Here is a 25,800-nt window from a genome sequence, read left to right on the forward strand (position 1 = left end):
CGTGGTCCCACATCATCGCACTGTTGCTACATCTATGTCACCTATACCCCGTTCATTAGCATCGTTCAACGCGCTTTTGGACAATAATGCTCAATGGGACCCATTTAATGATGGGTCTATAATACTGGTTCGGGAGTTACTGAAGTACGCTGAGAGCATTGCATGAATATGTCATTCAATGTTCTCATCGTACATATTCAAAATCCTTTGATCTTTTATCGTTTTGTATGTTGTGTCTTTTTTCTTGTACCTTTATTTGTATTTAAATTTATTATTAATCATCTAGTTAGTGTAAGTGGCACTGCCGTTCTAATAACATACAAATTAAATTAAATTAAATTAAATTATTACCTACGCCATCGACGAAAAAAAAAGTACACGATAAAACGGAACAGTAAAACGGAGACATGTGTGAACCGGCCGTACGGGGCGGTTTGGCATTAATTGTGTAGTCTAAATAACCCGTGTAAAATTAGGTATGTAAGTAGGTAGGTAGGTATAGGTCGTGTGACCACACTAATCAAAACATAACGAATAGACGCCAAGGTCGCGCGCCGCTCGTCGTAAACACTCGCTCGCTAGTCGCTGGAAACTTCACTTTCAATGAATATTACGAAATAGGTATTCATCATGACTCTGATACATATAAAAAACCGGCCAAGTGCGACTCAAGTCAGACTCGCACACAGTACAGTTGTATCGATATTTTACACGATAATTCACAAACTATGATGCATAAAAATAAATAAAAATCTGTTTTAGAATGCACAAGTGAAGCCCTTTCATAGGTATGGTACCCCACTTGGTATAGTAATCTTACTTTAGCTATTAGTTATCTATCACCGCTATATTTTACTGGACATGTACCATGCACTCTAAAGTCTAAATTGCTTAACAGTGAAGGAAAACATCGTGAGGCAACATGCATTCCTAAGAGTTCTCCATAACGTTCTCAAATATGTGTAAAGTCTGCCAATCCGCACTTGGCGAACGTGGTGGACTATGGCTTAAACCCTCCTCATTCTGAGAGGAGACCCGTTGCAAAACAGCCAAGCTCAAAGCTTTCACACAATCTAATTGCACCAAAGCAAAGTAAGCCGGAAAATCAAAGCGTTCCCAATTGAATCAGAAGTGTTTGTTGGTTTGTCCTTCAATCACGTCGCAACGGTGCAACGGATTGACGTGATTTTTTTGCATGAGTATAGATAAAGACCTGGAGAGTGACATAGGCTACTTTTTATCCCGGAAAATCAAAGAGTTCCCACGGGATTGTAATTTATAAGTATATATAAGTAAGTACCTAGGTACCTACTAGAGTTTCCACAGGATTTTATTAAGTCCACTCGGTCGAAGTCGCTGTTAAAAGAAATCGGTACCTAATCGATTTGTTTTATCTATTACGACTTTACCAATTAGAAACCTCCATTAGAATCGATTGCCTATTTAGGTACTTATTTGTATTTTATATAGATTGTCATTAAGATAATAACTATTACCATAGCTATTTTTGAATCAATCAAATTAATAACTCAGTTTCGAGGTCAATTATTTAAAAGGCCTTGAGTCATAATGGACTTCTAAGGAATTATTCTACTTTGTTATTTTTGTAGCTTAAAATATCTACGTACAAGAATGGTCGAATAATTCAAGGATTTTTAATTTTTCAAAGATCGCTACTCGCTGTCCTTGACCAATGAAATCGGACTTTAAGGTAATCAACGACCTCCCTGGCCCCGCGGCGAGCGCTGTGGTCTTATCAGTGGAAGGTCCCGCGTTCGATTCCCGCCAGGGGAAAATTTAGAATTTTATAATTTACTAGCTTATGCTCGCGACTTCGTCCGCGTGGACTACAAAATTTCAAAACCCTATTTCACCCCCTTAGGAGTTGAATTTTCAAAAATCCTTTCTTAGCGGATGCCTACGTCATAATAGCTATCTGCATGCCAAATTTCAGCCCGATCCGTCCAGTAGTTTGAGCTGTGCGTTGATAGATCAGTCAGTCAGTCAGTCAGTCAGTCAGTCAGTCAGTCAGTCAGTCACCTTTCCCTTTTATATATATAGATTTCCATCTGGTCTGGTCTGGTGTGCCTTGTGAGGTTTTATCCATGGCTAGTTGCCTAAACCCATTTACCACCACGTGAACTTGCAGTCAAGGGTTATAACTTGTATCAGAATAAAAAACCGTAGGTACAAGTGCGAGTCAGACTCGCGCACAGAGGGTTCCGTACTACAGACGTATTTTTTTGACATTTTGCACGATAAATCAAAAACTGTCGCATAAAAATAAATAAAAATCTGTTTTAGAATGTACAGGTGAATCCATTTCATATGATACGCCACTTAATAAAATAATCTTACTTTAAAAGTCTTTTTTTTTAATATTACAATAAAACTTAAAGCTAGCCTTATCTAATTACTATATAAATCATGACCGCGTGGAATGGTGCCAAGAATACTGGCTGCATTTCCGCGCTGGACAGCCAGGCTGATCCGTTGCGCAAAAAATGAGCCAGCCCTTCTGTCACCAGATGAGGCTATTAATCGCGGTGAAATGTCTCGTAAATTTTTTTTAGTTAAAGTTGGAAATACTAATTATTTGTAGTGAACGCATTTTTTTGTGATGTAACCACAAATTTCACGGTTTCAAATTTTCACCCTTACGGCTGCTATAAGACCTAGTACCTACCTGTAAAATTTCGTGATTCTAGGTCAACTCTGCAGGTTTCTTGACAGACACGACAGACAGACAGACAACGAAGTGTTCCTCTAAGGGTTCCTTTTTTCCTTTTGAGGTACGGAACCCTGAAAAACCAAATATGCGTGTCTTTTATCACATTCGGTTAGTGAAAAGGTAACAACATACAAACACACCGAAGAGTTAATCTCTGTACAAACTGGACACTCATCCATTCACAATATTAAGTGTGAATAAGGCTATAATAACGTCAGCTAAAAAGGCAGAGACCACAAGTCGCAGTGCACAAACATGGCTACTTGATACGTGCCAAGGTTGTCGCGTTAGATCATTCGGCTTGCGGTCAAAATGAGGCTATTGCGCATAGGGTCCCCATCAATAACATCTATAAAATCTAGGATAAAGAATCGCATCGAAATCGAATCGGAAACAACAGATTTTCGAGCATATCTGTCTGTTCGTTTTACGTTTTACGTAATTACCAAGCAAGCTTCAATGGTGAAGGAAAACATCGCGAGAAAACTTGCATGCGTGAGAGTTCTTCACAATGTTCTCAAAGGCTTGTGGAGTCTGCCAAATTGCACTGGGCCAGCGTGGCAGACTATGTCCTAAACCTTTCTTATTCTGAGGCGTATTCAGTAGTGGGCCGGTGATGGGTTGATCATGATGAAATTGTTACTGTTCAACGCACAGCTCAAACAACTTGACGGATCGGGCTGAAATTTGGCATGCAGATAGCTATTATGATGTAGGCATCAGCTAAGAAAGGATTTTTGAAAATTCAACGCCTAAGGGGGTGAAATAGGGGTTTGAAATTTGTGTAGTCCACCTGTGTAGTGTACCTACCTGCTAAATATTAGTAAAATCCATTCTAGCTACTCACTTAAGGTAAGAAACACCCATACAAATAAATGAAAATTGGTTTTAGTAACAGTAGGTAATGTAATGTAAATGGTTGAATAAACATAAACTTTCCCACAGAGAATACAGCAAAGCTAGGTAAATTATGAAAACTGAAAAGTTTTGACTTTTGGGGTAATTGATTTTCGTTCCGCGAATGTTCAATCAATGGCCCCAAAATGATTAGCGGTTCATTTTACGCTGAACCGGTTTACCAAACTTTAAAACTAATTATTTACACGAGATCTTTGACTCATTAAACTACCGTATTACCATTAATTACCAAGTAGGTAACAGTTTTATAATAGGTACAATACTGTACAGTGTTAATGGAGTACAGTACACCATTAATTTCGAACTGCGATGTAAAATCAAAGGGCATTAAATTTTTATAGAGTTGTTATATTTCACGTTGTTCTTTGTACTTTTTATAGAGTTTTAATACTCTAAGTAGGTACCGCTATAATTTAGGGGTTCTGTAGGCAGTTGGACATAGCTGATCCTTTAATCATTTACTTTTATTTAGTTACTAGGTTATGCCCGCGACTTCGTCCGTATGGATTTAGGTTTATTTAAATCCTGTAGGAACTCTTCAATTTTCCGGGATAAACAGTATACAGCCTATGTCCGTCCCCAGAATGAAAGCTATCTTTGTACCAAATTTCGTCAAAATCGCTTGAGTGGATGGGCCATGAAAAGCTAGCAGATAGACAGACACACACACTTTCGCATTTATAACATTAGTATGGATTAAAATTTAAATATCACTTCTTTTAATGGTGAAGGAAAACATGAGGAACCTGCATGCATGAGAGTTCTCCAAAGTGTTATGAAAGGACTGTAAAGTCTGCCAATCTACATTTAGGGCCGGTTGTTTCAACAAACTTTGACGGACACGTAACCTTTAATATGGCGCTAACGAACGTAAGTAAAGAAAAAGCGTTGATTCAGCATCTATTAGCGCTAACGTTCGTTAAAAAGTTACGTTTATGTTAACCAGTGCTGGCGCCATTGGTGATCGTCAAATCAGTTCGTAACTTCATAATTCTTACAAACGGAATATTTTATTTATAAATTATAATGGAATCAATTTAATTCTAAGCTTTTAATGGTAGTTTTTTTGAAGATGAAAGAGAATTTGTAAGAAAGAAAAAGTGTTCAAAATTCGAAGTAGCAATGTTAATAACTATGTATATAATTTAATATACTTAAAATAAAATAAAAAAAGGATACGGAAAAGTAAGTTAATTTTTAGGGTTAGTTTCGCAACCAAAATAACAATGACGAACAGTTTTTAACCGACTTCAAAAAAAGGAGGAGGTTCTCAATTCGTCGGAATCTTTTTTTTTTTTTTTATTATTTTTATTTTTATGTATGTTCCCCGATTACTCAAAAACGCCTGGACCGATTTTGAAAATTCTTTTTTTGTTTGAAAGGGTATACTTCAAAGTTGGTCCCATTTCAATTTGGTGAAGATCTGATGAACATCTTCGAAGATAGATACTGGAACTCCTCAACGGATAAGAGTAAATTGCTCGCGATCAGTGTAATAGCTTAGTTAACAGTAGATTTTTAACCAGTCATAGCATAATTCCATGGGGCCACTAAAAATTGAGAAATAAAAATTTTTTACAAAAAAAATAAAAACCGACTTCGTTACATAAACACTAAAAATTTAAAAATAATTTAATTTATTACCGAATATATTATGTATACAAGAGTTAATATACTTCCATAATAATATTTTTTGGGGTCGGTGCCAATGAGGTGCCATTGTGGAGTCCCATAAAAATATGAAGTCTAGACGATTCGCGCAGCTAAAGCTAATTGGCACCGGCACCAAAAAGTATTATTATGGAACTATATTAACTCTTGTATACATAATATATTCGGTAATAAATTAAATTATTTTTCAATTTTTAGTGTTTATGTAACGAAGTCGGTTTTTATTTTTTTTGTAAAAATTTTTTTTTGTACAATGAAGCAACGCAATTAAATTAACAGATGTTAAAGTTCGTCTACGTCTGTTAAATTTTAACGAACGTATCTTACGAAGACCAATGCTTTGAAACAACCGGCCCTAAGTCATTGTTGTAGACTATGGCCTAAACCCATCTCATTCTGAGAGGAGACCCGTGCTCAGTAGACCCTCAGACACAAGATACAAGCAAAATGGAATAGAGCTGGCACACGAGTAGATTGGAGCTAGATTTGTAAGTTTTATAGACCGGACCATGCAGTCCACAACAGGTCGAGATGGCAATCGGGCTATGAGGCGGGGGGACGCCCCGCACATCCGCACGACACCCGCGCCCGTCCGCACCGGGTCAGTGCGGGGGCTGTGCGGGGCGTCCCCTTCCCGATAGCCATCTTGACGTGTCGCGTACTCTAGGTAGAGCGGATCTTCACATTTCTGCTCGAGCGATGTTTCTCAAAATGTTTATTCATTAAATGTGTATGCAAAGTAAACAAGCTATCGACTTATTTACGGAAAAACTGGTTTGGCATAAGTTCACTCCAAGGTTAATTATTTGCGGTTACCGATGCGATATCCAACTTCTAAAGGGAAGTTCGCTAATCAATTTATTATCTAACTAGCTGATTCCTGCGACTTCGTCCGCGTGGATTTAAGTTTTTTAAAATCCCGCGGGAACTCTTTGATTTTTCGGGATTGTTGTCGTTGCTTGGTACCTACAATATGAATTCACTATGAACACTTCCTGAATCTTGATAACTCAGGCGGGCAGTAACCCTGCAGCATCAGGATTAAGGAGTTGAATCCAGAATTTTTTATGTGACCACCACGAAAACTTTTTTTGTTGATTTAAAAAAAAATTGCAAATAGGTCCAGAAACCTCGAAAAAATCGATGTAGAAAAAAGAACCACCTCATTTTTGACAGTCGGTTAAAAACCGATTACCTTGAAATATTTACGGAACAATTTTTAAAATATCCCCTTTCTAACAAAAAAAGAATGAATGAAATCGGACTACGCGTTAATGAATTACAACTCAGTATACATTTTAACTTTCATCCCCTCTCCTACGGGAACCATGCTGAATTTCGGGATAAAAAGTATCCTATATTCTTCCTCATAGTATGACCTCAAATCGTACCAAGTTTCATTGGAATCCATTCAGTAGTTTCAGCGTGATGCGCGGCCGTGATACAGACAGACAGACAGACAGACAGACAGACAGACAGACAGACAGACAAAAATGACAGTTTTGTGTTCAGTATCGATTATAGAGTGCCCTCGAAAAAAAATTTTCAAAATATCTTCAATGTACAGAATTTGACCTGTTACAGTTTTATTATAAGTATTGATGATTGATGTTGTTGAATGGTTTCTTTGACCTACAAAATATATCCGCCGAGTTTCTTGCTGGTTCTTCTCGGTAGGAAAGGCATTCCGAACCAGTGGTAGATGCATCCGACTATTCGAAAGAACTTGTAAAAGTTTATTCGAATAAAAAAGATTTTTATTTATTTATCCCGATACCTTTTTCGAGGCGTTTTGAGCCATGTTAGCCTAGTGGTTAAGACGTCCAGTTAAATCAAATCAAATCAAATGGTTTATTCAAAACCAGCTGATGCCTGCGACTTCGTACGCGTGGATTTAGGTTTATGAAAATCCTGTGGGAACTCTTAAATTTTCCGGGATAAAAAGTAGCCTATGTCCTTCCCCGGGTTGCAAACTACCTCTGTACAAAATTTCGTCAAAATCGGTTGAACGGTTGAGCCGTGAAAAGCTAGCAGACAGACAGACAGACACACTTTCGCATTTATAATATTAGTATGGATAGGTAATAAATTACACTTTTTGAAAGTCCGTTGTTGCATTTGTAGGATTTGTATAGTGGTGATAATTTTTACGCGGACTTAAAAACTGAAGCTACGAGGGTTCCAAACGCGCCCAGGTCTGAGAAGAGCCCACAACAAACTCAGCCGGGTAAGTTAAGTTAAGAGTCAGAGATTCATTGTGTTGGGGTACAGTTTTGTATAAGTAATTTTATTATAGGTAGATATTATGGATTAGATTTTTTTTTTATTATTATTACAATAAAACTTAAAGCTAGCCTTATCTAATTACTATATAAATCATGACCGCGTGGAATGGTGCCAAGAATACTGGCTGCATTTCCGCGCTGGACAGCCAGGCTGATCCGTTGCGCAAAAAATGAGCCAGCCCTTCTGTCACCAGATGAGGCTATTAATCGCGGTGAAATGTCTCGTAAAAAATTTTTAGCACTAAGACTCCATGGCCCCAGGGTCTCCACGGCAAACGGCACAAAAATGTAACTCTCTATAAGAGAGGCATACTTGCGCCGCTTGCCGTTTTCAGCTGTTTCTGCTGCGGCTCCCGGTCTTAGATTAGATTGACTGTACGTGACGTGACATCCCGGGAACTCCGGGACATTGAAGCAAACGCGTCGTCCCGGCCTCATTTAGTTCCCCCTCGACAAAGAAACTGTACCTACTCCAAGACAGGCATTTCCTCGTACCAGGCGATGCCTTGCGTGCAGTTCCCGGATCCACGGCACGCACCGAAATGACGGCCCCGAGGAATTTAATTGACGTTTTTATGTATATCCGGCATTATCCGGATGTAAAAATATATCCATAATTTGGAATCATGAATTCAGTGTCTTTGATTTCGTTTCGATATTCAATAGGTACTGAATATGCTCTGGCAACTTATGATTTAAACTAGCTTATGCTCGCGACTTCGTCCGCGTGGACTACACAAATTTCAAACCCCTATTTCACCCCCTAAGATGTTGAATTTTCGAAAATCCTTTCTTAGCGGATGCCTACGTTATAATAGCTATCTGCATGCCAAATTTCAACCCGATCTGTCCAGTAGTTTGAGCTGTGCGTTGATAGATCAGTCAGTCAGTCACCTTCTCCTTTTGTATATTTAACTAGATTATGCTCGCGACTTCGTCCGCGTGGACTACTCAAATTTCAAACCCCTATTTCACCCCCTTAGGGGTTGAATTTTCAAAAATTCTTTCTTAGCGGATGCCTATAGCTACGTCACAATAGCTATCTGCATGCCAAATTTCAACCCGATCTGTCCAGTAGTTTGAGCTGTGCGTTGATAGTTCAGTCACCTTTCCCAAAGAAGAGAAGATTGAGAAGACAATTAGCAATAGATGTTTCTCGCGTGCCAACCAAACTTGTTGTACCACAAAACAACAAGAACTCTCGCTTGATTTAAATTTTACTGTCTTTATTTGGTTTATTGCCTGTAATCCGATCGCGTAATTCTACTGGTGCAGGTGGATCCATGGGCAATTTTTCTAGCCCATGATTCTATCAATTGGACCATGGGCAAATCAGGATTACCCGTAGTCCTATCGATAGTACTACAAGTTATTGCCAGAGGTCCGATCGTGAAGTTCTACTGGTCGATCCAAAGGCAATTCTTTGTCGTGAGGAAAATTTATCATAGGTAGAGGTACGTAGGAGGTCTTAAGTCGGTAGGACTCCGACTAAAAACCTCTTACGTGCCTCCAAACACCGTTAGAAGCATGCCGGAACCACAACAAGCCAACCAATACGAAGTCCATCGACCGTCGCGTGTCCATCATCCACAGGTCTTCCTGGAGGCTAGGTAGAGAGAGAATCGCTCTCCCCGCGAGCCCCTAAAGTGGATCTGGTACGGCGGACATCCACTGGCGGAGTAACGGGGAGTTGTCGGTCCCTTATGTTCCGTCGTCAGCATCGGTGGGATGGAACTTCGTGAGCGTATGGCGGTGCTCTTCTTAGTTGTTCAACGTATTGTAGTTACGCCAAAGGAAATTGAACATAGCGAGCACACAAAGTTTTGTCGACAAAATACGTGCTTGTTTTCCTACGCAAATAATAATCATAATTATTGCATTCCTCATTAAAGCATTGCATCGCTAAATAAAGCGATGTCGTGAGGCGCTTAAATGGAAGTGAATCACAGCACGGGCTGCCAAGTCACAAAGTTCATCATATAAAATTATACAGGGTGTAACCAGAACGCTAGCAAAAACTTAGCGTTATTGTTATAATACCTAAACACAATCCAATACCAATAACCATTTGCCTCATTTTGAAGTTTTAAAATTCACAATGTATAGCGTGCAAAACTCGGGTCAATGCCCCGCCTACGACGCAGCATTGACTCCAAGTGGCCTAGTTATACAATGTTCGTTGACCTCTAGCACCAGTCAGATGTTTTAGTTGCAATATTATATCGTATAATTTTACAAAATGTAGGATTTTAATTATTTTAATATTTTTTTACGTTATTTTTTGTGGAATCATATCAGTAATCAGCAGTACTATTATCTATTTTCGTTTTTGCTAGCGTTCTGGTTACACCCTGTATATTATGCCAAGTTCAGCGCACTGATGATGCTGCATTGTATATTGTGATTACATCTGCCAAATATCGTGTAATCGCTGTAATTGGACGGTAATCTCTATTTCTAGTTCGGGGTGAACTCTATTTCTGGTTTATGAGTTCATGCGCTCTTATGTTGGAAGTCTCCTTGAAATTCGAAACTTGTGATTTGTATGGCATCGTTGCGTCAAATTATATTATTATCCAAAGGTACTAATTACTAATAGTAGGTACATATGCGAAAGAGTGTCTGTCTGTCTGCAACCTTTTCACGGTGATAGCTTGCAGTTGCAACCCGGGACGGACTTAGGTAGGCTACTTTTGTCCTGAAAAATCAAAGAATTCCACGAGATTTTGAAAAAAATACAAAATTCAAGTAAATGAAAGTCGCAAGTATCATCCATTAGGTACATAGATAGCTTGCATCCCGGAGACTCAAAGAGTTCACATAGGGAAAAATCTTAATCTACGCGGACGAAATTGCGGGCATCATCTAGTTTGATATTATTTGACACATTTCGTGTAAAAACAATAAGATTATTCAACACACTTATGTACATGGCTAATAGAAGCCTCACAAATGCAGGTGTCGAAAAATATACCTACCTAGCTATTTAGCTAAACTTACGCCACCAATCGAGCCTCAATAGCTCAACCGGTATAGGAGTGGACTGAAAACCGAAAGGTCCGACCGACGCGCGACGGTTCAAACCCCGCCCGTTGCACTATTGTCGTACCTGCTCCTAGCACAAGCCTGACGCTTAATTGGAGAGGAAAGGGGAATATTTCTCATTTAACATGGCTAATATTCTTTAAAAAAAAAAAACTAATCTACCTAAACACTATCACAACGTAGATAGGTACATACGACCATGACGACGTCCTTGACGTTTACGGTGAGCCGGCTTTACGCTGGCCATACACGATTAATTAGTTTACCGTCAAGTATACAGCGGATTTGAAGCGGCGCAGGCGTCCAGGCGACTGGTAGCCACACCAGTGGACTTGAGTGAGGTAACTCTCGGTTTGATCCTGAATCGACGATAATATGTAAAATATTAGGGTATGGGTGACGTGAAATTAAAGAAAATAAGCGATTCATAGGCTGGATAGCGTAAATGTATAGGTCCGCGACAGATCGAGATGGAAATCGGAGTATTTTTTTTTTATTTTTTTTTATTCAGATACAAGTTAGCCCTTGACTGCAATCTCACCTGGTGGTAAGTGATGATGCCGTCTAAGATGATAGCGGGCTAACCTGGAAGGGGTATGGCAGTTTTTAGTAAACCCATACCCCTTTGGTTTCTACACGGCATCGTACCGGAACGCTAAATCGCTTGGCGGCACGGCTTTGCCGGTAGGGTGGTAACTAGCCACGGCCGAAGCCTCCCACCAGACCAGACCAGAAATTTAGAAATTATAAAATTCCAAACCCCTGCCAGGAATCGAACCCGGGACCTCCCACTAATAAGACCACAGCGCTCACCACTGCGCCAGGGAGGTCGTCGATCGAGATGGAAATCGGAGTATGAGGCGAAGGGACGCCCTGCACACCCGCGCGTTACCCGCGTTATCCCGCACCTTGTCAGCGCGGGGACTGTGCTAGTGTCTCGACCTGTCGCGTACTAATAGGTAGCATTTGACGCCTGCCATGTGACGTCTTAAGCCTCGACGTTTTGTTGAACTGTCGTGAACTGTGGCCATCAAAGAAGTTGGAAGTACCAGTGGCGTGCAGGTCATAGAGGCATAAATGCACTGCTTACCCCAGTTGTAATAGCTCAATGCAAATTTTACATTATGACCTGCCAGTAAACAGGTTCCTACCTAACTAGTGCCTACCCTGGCTTCAAGCCCTGTGCACGCCACTGGGAAGTACTACTACGTAGTACACCATACACCGTCAATTAGTGTGCATGACGTCATGCATACAATTAAAACCCAGTTGATACAATTCAAAATGATCATGTAATCTCAAAGCTCAGCTCATGCGATGTTATGATAATATGAGCTAAAATTATTTTGTAAAGGAATCAAATTGATTCATTCGAGAATCGAACTTGGAACCTTGGAACTGATGATTAAGTCTGCGGCTCAGGTGGGAGCGGGTGTGCCCTGCGTGGCGGCCAGCGTGTAGGACAAACTCTTAATATTTACAAGAATTTGGAAGGAAGACACGCGGACACGTCCTTAATCGAGAGCGGGTGGGTCCGAGCGGCATTGAGAGTATGGCATCGCGCCCGCCGCCCGCCCTGCAGGACGCACCCGCCCGCCCCCAGCTGGGCCGCAGGCTTAAAACTAGGTACTTCTGGAGACTACAATTTTAGCAGGAGATAGGTAACTACTAGGCACGTATATTAACATGTTTTAGATGGTTTTTAGGGTTCCGTACCTCAAAAGGAAAAATAGAACCCTTATAGGATCACTTTGTTGTCTGTCAGTCAAGAAACCTTAGACCCCCAACAAAATCTTTTGTATCGGAGGTTCCTAAACATACTTAAAACTTATTATCTTTTGTTGCAGATGAACAGGAAAGAGTACAAAAGAAGACATTCGTTAATTGGATCAATTCACATTTATCAAAGGTAAAACTGTTAATTATTCTGATATTTGAAATATAAACAATGTCAAAGTTCAATTGCATATTATTATCTTGTACTCGTAAATTGAGCTATATTAAGAACATAGTATTAACGAGATAAAGACTATACTTAATATGAATTTCCAATATACATCTATAATTTACTTGCAACTAAGTATTTAGCAAAAATTAATAAGTATAAGACGAAAATCCTGTCTAATGCTTATGTCCGGCCCCACCCAGTAATCTCTGAGAGCTCTGCATTCGAAATTGTAGACGAGTATACCTAGGACACCCAATCCATTATGGATAACTCTCAGGTTGCAGGTTTCCTCACGATATTTTTCTTCCCGCTAAGTGATACCTAATAATCACGTCTTAACCACGAGGCTATCACCTATCACCTAAGTTGTGATGTGTGGCACAATTGTATCAATAAACGTGTTTTCTTTCTTTCTTTTTTCTTTTCTATCACCGCTTCCGCTTTCTATGAATACCTAAATGCTAATAGGTACAGTGGAAACTCGATTATCCGGACTACCAACCGAAAATTGTTCGGCCAAGTGCGAGTCAGACTCACGCACCGAGGGTTCCATACTCGAGTATTTTTTCCGCCATTTTGTACGATAAATCATAAACTATTATGAAAATAAATAAAAATCTGTTTTAGAATGTACAGGCAAAGCCCTTTCATAATAATTATGATACCCCACTTGGTATAGTTATCTTACTTCTACTACTATAATACTATTATAGTGAACTACATAGTATGCACAAAACCAGCTTTTCTTCATATATTCGATTTAAATCCGGATTTTCAATTATCCGAATCCCTAACGACAACAATTAGTCCGGTTAATCGAGTTTCCACTGTACTTCAAATATTTTTTTGCAGCGCATACCTCCCATGCGAATTGATGACCTCATCTACGACCTCCGAGACGGCACCCGGCTCCTGGCTCTACTTGAAGTATTGTCCGGAGAGAAATTGGTGAGTGCCTTCTATTTTTTTTAATAGATATAGCGAGCAAACGAGCAGGGGAGTCACCTGATGTTAAGTGATAACCTGATGTTAAGTGGTGGTTGGGTTGCACACCTGAACGTCTGAAATCTAAATAAAAACAGGATCACCCGTGTGTCTGAATTTGCTCTGAATCTCCGGGACCGTTTTAATTTTTTTTTGTTTTTTTTTTAAAAGAATATTAGTCATGTTAAATGACTAATATTCCCCTTTCCTCTCCAACTAAGCGTCAGGCTTGTGCTAGGAGTAGGTACGACAATAGTGCAACGGGCGGGGTTTGAACCGTCGACCTTCCGGTTTTCAGTCCACTCCTTTACCGGTTGAGCTATTGAGGCTCTAATACAAACCTGTAACGTAGTTAAATGATATCTTTACAATATGGTATGTATGCACTATGTATTGCATCGCCGGTTTCGCCAATATGTAAACCTGTCATCAATATAAACGTAACAAGCTAGCCTTACCTTTAATTCCGAATATTCTACCTATGATTTCATTCACGTTCACGATCACGGAAGCCGAAGCATGCCTCTCATCTGGCAACAAGCCATAACATTTCCATCTCAATCGCCCACTTGACAGGGAAAACGCCTTTCGATGATTGTTGAGCGCGAGTATTGACTTCAAACAAGCTTCAAACAATATTCTCTGAGTTATCTCTGACAGTTTGTTCGTTTGATTTAAAAGCTGCACTCCTTCCTCGCGTCTTTCTCCACAATGCCAATGTTTTGTCCCTGAACTTCTGTTTAACTTCACTGTATTGTATGACATTAACTTTATTTTGAGGTTTGTACCTAACTTCACGTAAATCTGCTAGAATAGACGGGAAAACGTCGTGATTGTATTAGACTTTTCCATACATTTTGCTAGGTTTACGCTCTTGTAAAGTTATCAGTTACGCATCCAAATCTGCTTTATTAAATTATCATTGAAAATGAAAACACGATATTCATTTTATGTTACAACAGAATTTTAAGATTTGTTATTACACAAAAAATACTGTCTAAAAACACACTTATTAATTCGACTCCTTAGTGAAAAAGTTGCGTGGAAGCAATCCACTGAGCTTTCAGTGACACACAAGATGGTGTACCTAATATATTGTTACAAGTAGGTAGTTGTTACATATTGTAACTTTTTATGTTTTGAAAAGAGCAACTGTTGAATTAGTCAGTATATTTCAAACCGGTGGTTAAGTCACAAACGTAGCATTAGAGACACTAGCTGTTATCCTACATGAAAATAATAAATTTTGATTTGAGCCTTTTCTTCCCTAAGCCAATGGAACGCGGTCGCGTCCTCCGTCGCCCACACTTCTTGTCCAACGCCAACACAGCTCTCCGCTTCCTGGCAGGCAAGCGCATCAAGCTGGTGAACATCAACGCCGCAGACCTGGTGGATGGCCGGCCGGCCGTCGTGCTCGGCCTCATATGGACCATCATCCTCTACTTCCAGGTATACATTGAGATACTGTCTATCATCTTGGTCACAATTATGTAACTTCTTCGAGATTTGCATAAAGTGCGCGGCAGAAAATAATGTACATCGGCCTTTAGAATGCCGTTTCGGCTTTGTAGAGCGTTGTGTGTGTCGCTCATACCTATATCGGTCTGTTTTGTAGGTCTCAACAACAGAGATGAATGCTCTACAAATCCGCTATCCCCATCTAAAGGTCGATGTACATCATTTCCTGCCGCGTAGGTAGTAATTTAATAATAATAATAATAATAAAAAATATATTTATTTAAGAAAAAATATTTACAGGTTACACAAATTCAGGTATAATCATAAACTCGAAGCTTGAGTTTTTCCGTATACCGAAGCCGTTAACATTAGGTATCTACACGTCACACATATCTTATTAAAAGCTAAATAACAATATTTATAACTAACAACATTGAACCAAATGTAGGATATTTTAAAACTTATATTTAGTAGGTAAAAACAAGGTAGGTAAATTGTATGCTCTTAGTTTATAAGTTAGTATAGGGCTCTCTCTGTTACGGAATCTCATACAAATGACGAAGACAAAAACTTAGCGGGCGTTAACCACCACAAAATAAACTATAGTAGGTACGCGGCAGAAAATAATGTAGATCGACCTTTAGGTAACGGATTTGTAGAGCATTGTCTCTGCCGTTGCGACCGTTTAAAGTCATATAGGTATGACTGACAGAGACAACGTTCTACAAAGCCGAAATGTTCTCTACGAAGGCCGATATACATTACTTTCTGCCGCGTACTTACAGAACCTATATCAAAAAATATTTGAAATTCAATTCGAAAACATAGTTTCGTTTGCGATTGGTGACTCCAAATGGTTTATTGATTTTTCGTCTTTGTCATGTGTATGGGATTACGTAACAGAGAGAGCCCTAAATTAACTTCTCTCCGTGGATAAGAGTATAGTAATTAATGGCTAAATATTTATTTTTTGAAGATTGTTTTATGGACAATTCCTAAAAACAAGGGACACAAAACGTAAGGAGCTTTCAAAAAGTTTTCAGTATTCAGAAGTAGAGCTCTGAAGAGAGGAAAAAAATTCAATTAATCTTATTAGTTTACCAATACTTTGAAGTGACATCAAATAAAAATCATTCGGAAACCACATAGGCCATAGCATTATTGCAAATATTGATTTGGTGTACAGCTTTTTTGACCTTTAGGAGATTTTCTGATTTAGGAGCAGAAATTCTGTTTTTCTTTAAATAGAAAATATCTAACTAATCTATGAGTACGAATATCTACCCAATTCAACACATAATCTAGGGATCACCATTCATTCTAGGAAACCTAGATTAGTCTTATCTAATGCAAAGCCTATTCTGAGCGTAATTTCAGTGCCAGACACAAAGGCAATATTTACCAACGTTTAGGTATCCGTGTAATAATCGGCTGTACCTAGTTTAGTTTACTTTGGGAAAGACTTTCTAAACAATCCTACACGCCATTAGTTAGAAGTTAGTAACACTAGGAACTTTCACTACTTTCCAAATATAGCCCTCACCGTTTAGTTGTTTACCCCGATATAGATAGAGATGCAAATGTCATGAAATTATAGTAATAGTTAAGAAATAATTGCCTATTTAGAGATATTGTGGCCAATTCTTCAGATTTAAACCATTTTATATTTAGAGAGACAGCTAGCGCATGCCAGACTTTCGTTATTTTATAAAAGCTGCAAGTTTCTCTGCGTATTGTCCCCAACACTGGGAGGAACGTTTGTTTAGATGTTTCTTTGGATCATGGTGACTTTGGGAGATGACAGGTAATAAAAGTGTAAAAATCTTACGTCATAGCGCTAGATTTAGAGTAGACCTGACAATTTAGTTTAGAGTTAGTGTAAAACATATAGCTGTAATTTTCACTTAAAACTTTAAAAAAAAACTTAGTTTTAGTTATGTTACTCAGTTCGGTTAGAGAAATTGTTGTAATTTTCACTTGTATTTTAGTGTACTTACCTATACCTACCTTAGTTTTAGTGCAAACAAAATGGTTTCTTTGATAACACAGAGTTGAATGCACTGTTTGTTAGCCGTTTAAATGTGGATACATCTTGATAAAACTTCATTAACAATGCAAATACAAGGCAAGGAGCAAATAAGCAGTCTTTACTTCAAAAAACTGATAAAGAAAACGTTAAAATTACGAAATTAGCTTTGGTTTTTGAAACTGAAAAAAAAACACTATTCAAAATGCGGACGAATTTCGTTGTTGTAAAAACAAATAGAACGAAAGATAGCAATCAATAGATCAAACACCTATCGTATTTGATGCAAATCAAATTAACGAAAGATATTTTATAATTTTTATAGTGTTTTACGTACACTTCAAGGAAATTTCAAAATAATTTTAAACACATATCAAACATTGCGGAACCCGCGTCTTCTGAGATCGCGCCCGATGCTATGAACACTGCTTAGTGTTCATAGCAGCATGTGCTTACGACTCACTATAAAATTTATAAAAATATAATAAAAAGCAAATAGGTATGTCATTTCTCTTTCAAAGAGCTGCATTGATATGGGCCTTTGAAAGAAGTTTCGATAGCTGCAAAGTTTCGCTACTAGATGGCATTAACAGTCGCTTCAGTACTGAGTGAACAAACATATCGCATTTTTCGTCACTGGCAGTGCACGTGCAATTTTTGATATGTAACTATTTAATATTAATTTACGAAAGATATTTTTATATGTCAAAGTGTAGTTCAATAAATTAGTCCAATATTTTTGCAATGATATTTGAATTGAACTTAGATACTACCTACTTTAGAATTATAAAGTAGTATTCAGGCAACCATGCAGCCTTAAATATTAGGAAATTCTTCTAGGGCTTAGTGGTGCTTCTCAGTATGCCTTGTTCCCATGTATCTCGTTGTCCCTGCTAATGAAATCTGTTAAACTATTACCCCTATCTTCTTTCCCTGTAGATCTATTCTCATTTTAATTGGCTTGAATATATTTTGTTTGCGCAAGCTTCGCTCAATGTATTGGACCCACAGGACCGAGGACAAAAGGTGGGTGAGATGCAAGCTTGACCATAACCCATTTATCAATTTTAGAGAAAACTTAGCGCTATATACTTGTACTACCTAAACACAATCCAATACCCATTTGCCTTGTAAGTAGGTACCTACTTGTAGTTTTAGTGATTTTGTATTTTTCAAACCTGCAAATGTATAGCATGCAAACTCGGGGTTAATGCCCCATTTACGACGTGGCATGCATTTACAGGCACCTAACTACGCAACGTTCGTTGTTTGTTAATAGTTCGTAATGAAATAAAACATCTGACTGACGTTAGGTCTTTATTTCATTGCGAACTATTAAAAATTACAGGTTTTTTTCATTTATTTTTTAGCGCTTTTTTGTGGTATTTTATCAGTAACTAGCTGATGCCCGCGACTCCGTACGCGTAGATTTAGGTTTTAAAAAATCCCGTGGGAACTCTTTGCTTTCCCGGGATAAAAAGCCTATGTCCTTCCCCGGGATGTAAGCTATCTCTGTACCAAATTTCGTTAAAATCGGTTGAAAGGATGGGCCGTGAAAGGCTAGCAGACAGACAAACAGACAGACGGTCAGACAGACAGACACACTTTCGCATTTATAATATTAGTATGGATAATCAGTACTAACACCTGTTTTCGATGGTTGCGACCATCAATTAAAGCCGGCGCAGTACAATGCATTATTTTTATAAATAAACAAGATTCTTGGAAGGAAAGTAGGTCACAGCTTATTTATTGAATTGGTTCAGCCTGATTATGTTGACTGGTAGATTAAGAAAACATGAAAGCTTTTGTTTTATTTACACTGATAAGACACACTTTGGCACGGAATACCTAGTAGAAAAACATTGATAGTAGAAAATTCAGGTGGCCAAAATTTATTATTAAAGTCGTAATTAATTCAAAGTTACCCTAACGGCTGTTTAAAAGCAATGTAGTTGCTTTTAAACAGACATTAGCGCTGGGGATCAGGGTTATTTCTCTTAAGGCATATAATTAATATATAATAGTACCTACCTACTAACATACACAAACATAAATATACCTAAATCTATTCTGTTAAAATAGTTTTAATTATAATTTTAAGTAATCTCTTTTGGCCTTCTGTTACATAAATACATAATTATTATTTAAATTTAAATCTACCTAGATTTAAATTTAAATAATAATCATGTATTTACGCTGTTGATTACTTTCAAATAAACAAAATAAAATAAATAAATAAAAATAAAACTAATGATTTCATTTGTAGCATGCAGGAATGTCGCACTATATTGCTCTGGCGTGAATGAAGCTTTAAAGGATATTATTCGTAAAAATCAGAAAGTAGGTACAGTCTACAACTTCAAAGTTTTTAAAGATTCTTCGGCGATTCAATGTACCTTTAATACACGACAGGTCGAGATGGCAATCAGGGAGGGAACGCCACGCACACTAGCGCAGCCCCCGCACTATCCCAAGCAAGCACGGGTGACGTGCGGGTGTGCGGGGCGTCCCCCCGCCTCATACCCCGATTGCCATCTCAATTATGCGTCTTTTCATCAAGACACTGCAAAGCCACTATTAGGCATGTTCTCACGGTCAATGGTATATCTTTATCACTTTATAAAGTCGTCACGAGCTTGACACTAAATAAAGAGAGCAAAAAATTGAGCACCCGTATTTCTTTTCCCAGATTGAAGAGAACAGTCGGGCACTAGAGTACCTGGGCGGGTCGCGATGCGCCTCCGTGATGTCACAGGAGTCAGGCGCTGCCACCCCCACACACAGGGCTGAGGACAGGTGGAAGCAGGGAGCCAAGAAGACCTTGTTGCAGTGGGTGGCAAATGCCTTACCGAAGTAAGTAACTTATAGACTACATTTCAGCCTGTGGAACTCCACTGCTGGACATATTTCCTAATGACTGTCACCATGCCGATTTTTAATCTTCCTTATCTAGCCACTTCCTGCCACCCTCTATGTGTTGTATATCCATACAAAGAGGGTAGCAGGAAGTTAGGAAGTGAACCATCTTGCTGGAAGGCGCCCCACACTACAGTTAATACATTAACTACCTACCCTACCCGCAACCGATTTTTGATACCAGGATTTTCCGTTTCCGTCCTAAATTGCAGAATCGTTTACTATCAAATTAATTCTATTTCAAATGTCTTTTCTCTCAAGGGACTCAAACATCCAAGTAACAGATTTCGGTCCGTCATGGCGCGACGGTATCGCCTTCCTCGCTATCATCGATGCCATCAAAGCTAACCTTATCAACTTAGCCGAGATGAAGAGGAAGACCAACAGACAGCGTCTCGAACACGCCTTCGACGTGGCAGAAAGCGAGCTTGGTATTGCCAGACTCTTGGATGCTGAGGATGTGGATGTGGACAAGCCAGATGAGAGGTCCATCATGACCTACGTAGCACAGTTCCTGCATAAATACCCTGAACCTAAGGTAATACTTTTTGAACTTTATTGATTGATTGCACTTAAACAAGTTGAAAACTATGAGTAAACTGTTGCTTCTTGGAATATAGTCTCAAAACTATACTAAATTGAGAGGTCTAAATCTAGTACTATGCTTTTCTGCAGGGTCCATTATGAAAGCGATAGCAATAAATTTAGTTCAGTTTTGGGATTGTGTATAATAGAGTTAAAATATCGTATCTCAAACTTATCTACCTCTTTACTACGCAGACAACAGGACCAGATGCCGTCGCAGCGGTGCAAGAGGAATACGAATCACTTCGCATGTGGTTGACGGAGCGTGTCACTATCATCCAGCGGCAGTACGACACAAGGACTCTCTCGAGAAACTACGACGATTATGTGCGCGCCGAAAACGATCGCCTCGCCAGAGAACCCATCTACCAGAAACTTGAAAAACTCATGTACACACAAAGCCTAGTCGCCATCGCCCCCAAATCCTGGCGAGAACTCGTCGCCCTATGGATCGACCTAGAGAGACTGCACAGGCGATGGCTTTGGCTCCTCGATTCCGATCTTCCTGGAGATTTCTGTAATGTAGGTGAGTGGCTGGCGCGGGCCGAATATTTATTGTACTTCGACGAAATACCCACAGAACTGGACGACAGAACCGCGGCTATCATCAGCGAGAAATTGGAAGAGCACACCCAATTTTTCGCCGATTTACCAGAAGTGATCGAGAGATTCGAATCGGCCTTGAGATCTCCCGACGCTTCTAGGATACCCCCAGAGAGACTACAAGATATGAAAGATCGTTTACAGACAGTCAAACGCAGAGCCCCACAGAGAAAAGCCAGATTAAAGTACCTCGAACACAAGTGCTGTATCGTGGCTTTCACTGAGTTGACGAAGGCCAAGCTCACCGTGTGGACGGGAAAGTACGGCCGCGTCGACCACGCTCGTGCCTTATTAGATGATTATGATAATTTTGTTACGAAGAATAAGATTTTCCAGGAATTCGATAAAGCGTATATTGATATTAAACAAGTAGCAGAGGAATACAAGAGAGTGTGTGAAGTAGATAGGACTGAAGCGAGAGAGATTGATGCCTTCTTAAGGGACGTTGGGGAGAATTGGAGGAGAGTCGCCTCCGATGTCAGATGTGCTCGGAGTGTTTTGGAGGAAGTTATTGCTCATTGGGAAAGGTGGACGACACTGGTAGACCAATTCACTAGTTGGTTGGACAAAGCCCAGCATATGTTAAGGGTTTCGGAAGAGGAGAGGTTGGAGTTTTTCCAGGATCTGACTGTTTGGAAAGAGAAGCACCAGTTGCTGGGTGACGCTGCTGGATTCTTGGCAGCTACGTGTTCAGAAGAAATCACTTCTGAAATAAAGAGAAAATATGTAGAGATCACCGAACGCTGGGAACGTGTTTGGGAAGAAGCGGAATGGTAAGTTTTGAAATGTGACAGATATGAAATATTATAACTTACTCAATTTTATTATTGTTGTTTTAATGAAAATAATTACAATAAAACTTAAAGCTAGCCTTACCTAATTACTATACAAATCATGCCCGCGTGAAATGGTGCCAAGAATACTGGCTGCATTTCAAAACAGAATTAAATATAAGTTCGCAAAAATTAAAATTAAGTAGGTAATAGTTGTTTACCATTTTCCAGAAATTATACTAACTACTACTGGTTATTATAATAATTATAATACCTACATTATTATTTTTGCGTAATAATGAATAACATAAAGAGTAATTTCTAGAATATTTGAAAACATTACTTTTTGTCTCATTCTTTCATGCTCGATAAACCAAACTTTCTCTTAAATTTCAGTTACGTACGTGGAGGTGACGCATTACGTCACCGCAGGGAGTTGGCCCAAGGCATCCAGAACCTTGACTCCTGGTTGATCAGCGCCGAAAACTTGCTGTCCAGGCAACCGAGGGCTAACACAACGGATATACAGACATATATCGACCAGTTACTGCAGCTTAACTCTCAGATTGAACAGCATGAAGAGATATTCAAATCTATTAGCAGGTATTTATTATTATTAATTTTTTTTTTTTAATCAAAAAGAGTAACATCCTTTATGTATCAAACTAGCTTATGCCCGCGACTTCGTCCGAGTGGACTACACAAATTTCAAACCCCTATTTTATTTAGGGGTTGTTTTTTCAAAAATCCTTTCTTAGGGGATGTCTACGTTATAATACTATCTGCATGCCAAATTTCAGCCGTTCCGTCTAGTAGTTTGAGCTGTGCGGTGATAGATCAGTCAGTCAGTTAGTCACGTTAGTTTAGATAAATAATTAATTGGTATAGTGCCGGACTGAAATCTGAATGGTCATAGATGTGAAAAACACTATAAGCTGTTGTCTTGTCGTCGTCACAAAGGGTGCATTCAAGTACTTATAAAATCATTGTTAAAAGTGTTTAAGCCCGATATAACAGCTAACTCTTGAAATTAAACTCGATAATAATCGAGACCGACAGTTTTTAACGTGGCACGGAGGAAACGAAAAGCCAAATTCAGACCTCCAAATTAGGTCACCCATCCAGTTACCGACTTGAGTCAACGTAGCTTAACAATTGCTATCGACTGATATGCGCTGTTACTAGGCCACACATCCTGTTAAAAATAATAAATTATTAAAAGTGTTAACTTTTATTTTCCAGGACTTTCCAAAACGCGATCGCAGAGCTACCACGCGATGACGTTGAAAATAACATGAAGAAACTGAAAGAGCAGAAGGAAGCCCTCGTAAGGGTGAGGGCAACGGTGCCGGTCAAACTGCATCAGTACAGGCAGTTGCTGGTGCAGCATGAGTCACTAGAGAGTGGTCAGAGGGAGATCGGCCAGTGGTTGGATAAGGCTGAGGAATCTTTGAGGACCACCACTGAAACTAGACGGTAAGTTTCATTAGAGGCTTAGAATTTTCAAAGAGTTTGTCCCTTAAATAAATATAAGAGAAGAATTGTGTATGTGTGCCCGTACAAGAATTGTGTATGTGTGCCCGTACAAGAATTGTGCATGTGTGCCCGTACAAGAATTGTGTATGTGTGCCCGTACAAGAATTGTGCATGTGTGCCCGTACAAGAATTGTGTATGTGTGCCCGTACAAGAATTGTGTATGTGTGCCCGTACAAGAATTGCATACCGTCATAGGCTAGTGACGTTAAGGTGACGCAGTACTCTTGACCGAAATTGTGGGCGCACGTGGGTAACCTGTTTGCTTTTGTATTTTGTATTGTAAGTTGTTTTTGATAGTTTATAATAAGTATTGTAGAATTATTGTTATTAGTTATTGTGAGTTTATAATTCCGTGGCGTCACCCGGTTTAGGGTACCAGCTGAAAATCAGCGCTGTATGTTCTTGTGCAACAAAGCATACAGCATAATGCTGAGCTGGGACCCTTTTTCGGGTTGTGCCACACATGACAGTTTGTTCCCGCGCTTCTTTTGCTTGTTCTCAGGTGGAAGAAGCGCCGGAACTAGCTCTTAGTTTTAAGATGTGATGTGTGGTACAGTTGTGTAAATAACGTCTTTTCTTTCTTTTCACTTAACATTGTATAAGAAAGGTGAGAGGTACGATGATTTCAACCGAAATCAAGACTAGTTTATTTATTTATTTAGTTGAAATAAATAAATAATGTCTAAAGTTAAATTGTTTTAGAATTTTAAAACTCCTAATTTTATTTATTTACGTCCAAATTTGACTTAAATTTAGTGTTAAAATAGGAATATCTCGTGGCTCGTAACTTTAAAATCAATATTTTTTTCATACCTCCGAAACACACACTAACAGCAAAGCAACATGGCCCTACTTTAGTTTCTCTTTTCCAGCGAGATAATAGAGGAACGCTACGAGATCCACCGCAGCTTCTTCTCCAGAACCACGTACTACCGCTCGATGCTGGAGAGCAAGAACAAGGTGTTCCAGAACATCGTCAACTCCGCCGACACGGACAAGAGCGCTGACGTCACCGAGCAAGTGCGTCTCATGAGGGATCTCAATGAACGGTAAGATGTTTGGAGTTAACTTCGTTAGGCGTAAATTATTTTTAGTTTTATTAAAAAAGAGGAGCAAATCGGGGACATCCTCCCCCCCCATATCTTTGAAGTTTACTAATCGAAAAATCTAAATATATAAAATGAAAAGGTGACTGACTGACTGACTAATCTATCAACACACAGCTCAAACTACTGGACGGATTGGGCTGAAATTTGGCATGCAGATAGCTATTATGACATAGGCATCCGCGAAGAAAGGATTTTTGAAAATTTAACCCCTAAGGGGATGAAATAGGGTTTAGAAATTTGTATAGTCCACGCCGACGAAGTATATTTGACGAATATTTTTTTTTTTGTTCGCTACCATCAAGGAAATGGTCATATTAAAAAGTTGTTCCACATTTTAATTACACCCAATTTTACCAGGTTCGCCCACGTATCATCAGAGGCGACCCGCAAAGAAGCTGAACTTCAGCGTCTCGTCCGAGCCTGGGACGAGTTCGAGACCAAGAAGCGAGCGGTGGAGGAGTGGGCGTCGAGAGCTGAGGCCTTGCTGGCTGACAACCGGGTGGACTCCAAGCAAGCTGTGGACTTCCACAAAAGGTTCTTCCAAGGCGCCGATGAGAGAGCTGTGTCGGAACTCGTTCGGTCTGGAAGAGAACTTATTGAGGTTAGTCTAAATATATAAAAGGAAAAGGTGACTGACTGATCTATCAACGCACAGCTCAAACTACTGGACAGATCGGGCTGAAATTTGGCATGCAGATAGCTATTACGACTTAGGCATCCACTAAGAAAGGATTTTTGAAAATTCCTCCCCTAAGGGGGTAAAATAGGAGTTTGAAATTTGTGTAGTTCACGCGGACAAAGTCGCGAGCATAAGCTAGTTTAATAGAAAATTTTAATTTTTAAATCTCTGTTTTATCTAGCTGGTTAACGAAGAGAACCGACCTCGAGTGGTGCAGACAGTTGAGGAGTTGCAGCGAAGGTGGAAGGAACTGCTCGACCGCGCACCGCCGCACCTCATGCGGTTGGAGTTCAGACTGGATGAGGCGGTCTTCCACCACTGCATCAAGGACATTGAGAAGGAGATCGTCTATGAAGAACAGGTGAATAATCTCAGTTTTTGAAGTAAAACTCCTTAAGGCGCAACTTGAGAGTACCACAGATATATTTTTATCTGGCCGCCAAACAGCCCCCCGATTGTGTAAGAATAACCATTTCATCGCTATGGCCATCGTTAAGAAATTCTGCCCTTTGATTGGTTGATTCGCTGT

The 25,800-nt window shown here is 39.4% G+C and overlaps 1 long non-coding RNA gene and 1 pseudogene across 1 annotated transcript in view; one reads left to right on the forward strand and one right to left on the reverse strand.

Moving 5' to 3' along the window:
• Nucleotides 1-25,800, reverse strand: part of LOC138402650 (uncharacterized) — a 123,883-nt gene that overhangs the window by 59,686 nt on the left and 38,397 nt on the right. The window lies entirely within an intron of this gene.
• The window catches only part of LOC117984832 (muscle-specific protein 300 kDa-like), a 162,859-nt pseudogene that overhangs the window by 18,616 nt on the left and 118,443 nt on the right, over nucleotides 1-25,800 (forward strand).

This window comes from Maniola hyperantus, chromosome 8, assembly GCF_902806685.2.
Source record: "Maniola hyperantus chromosome 8, iAphHyp1.2, whole genome shotgun sequence".
NCBI classification, from domain to species: Eukaryota; Metazoa; Arthropoda; class Insecta; order Lepidoptera; family Nymphalidae; genus Maniola; species Maniola hyperantus.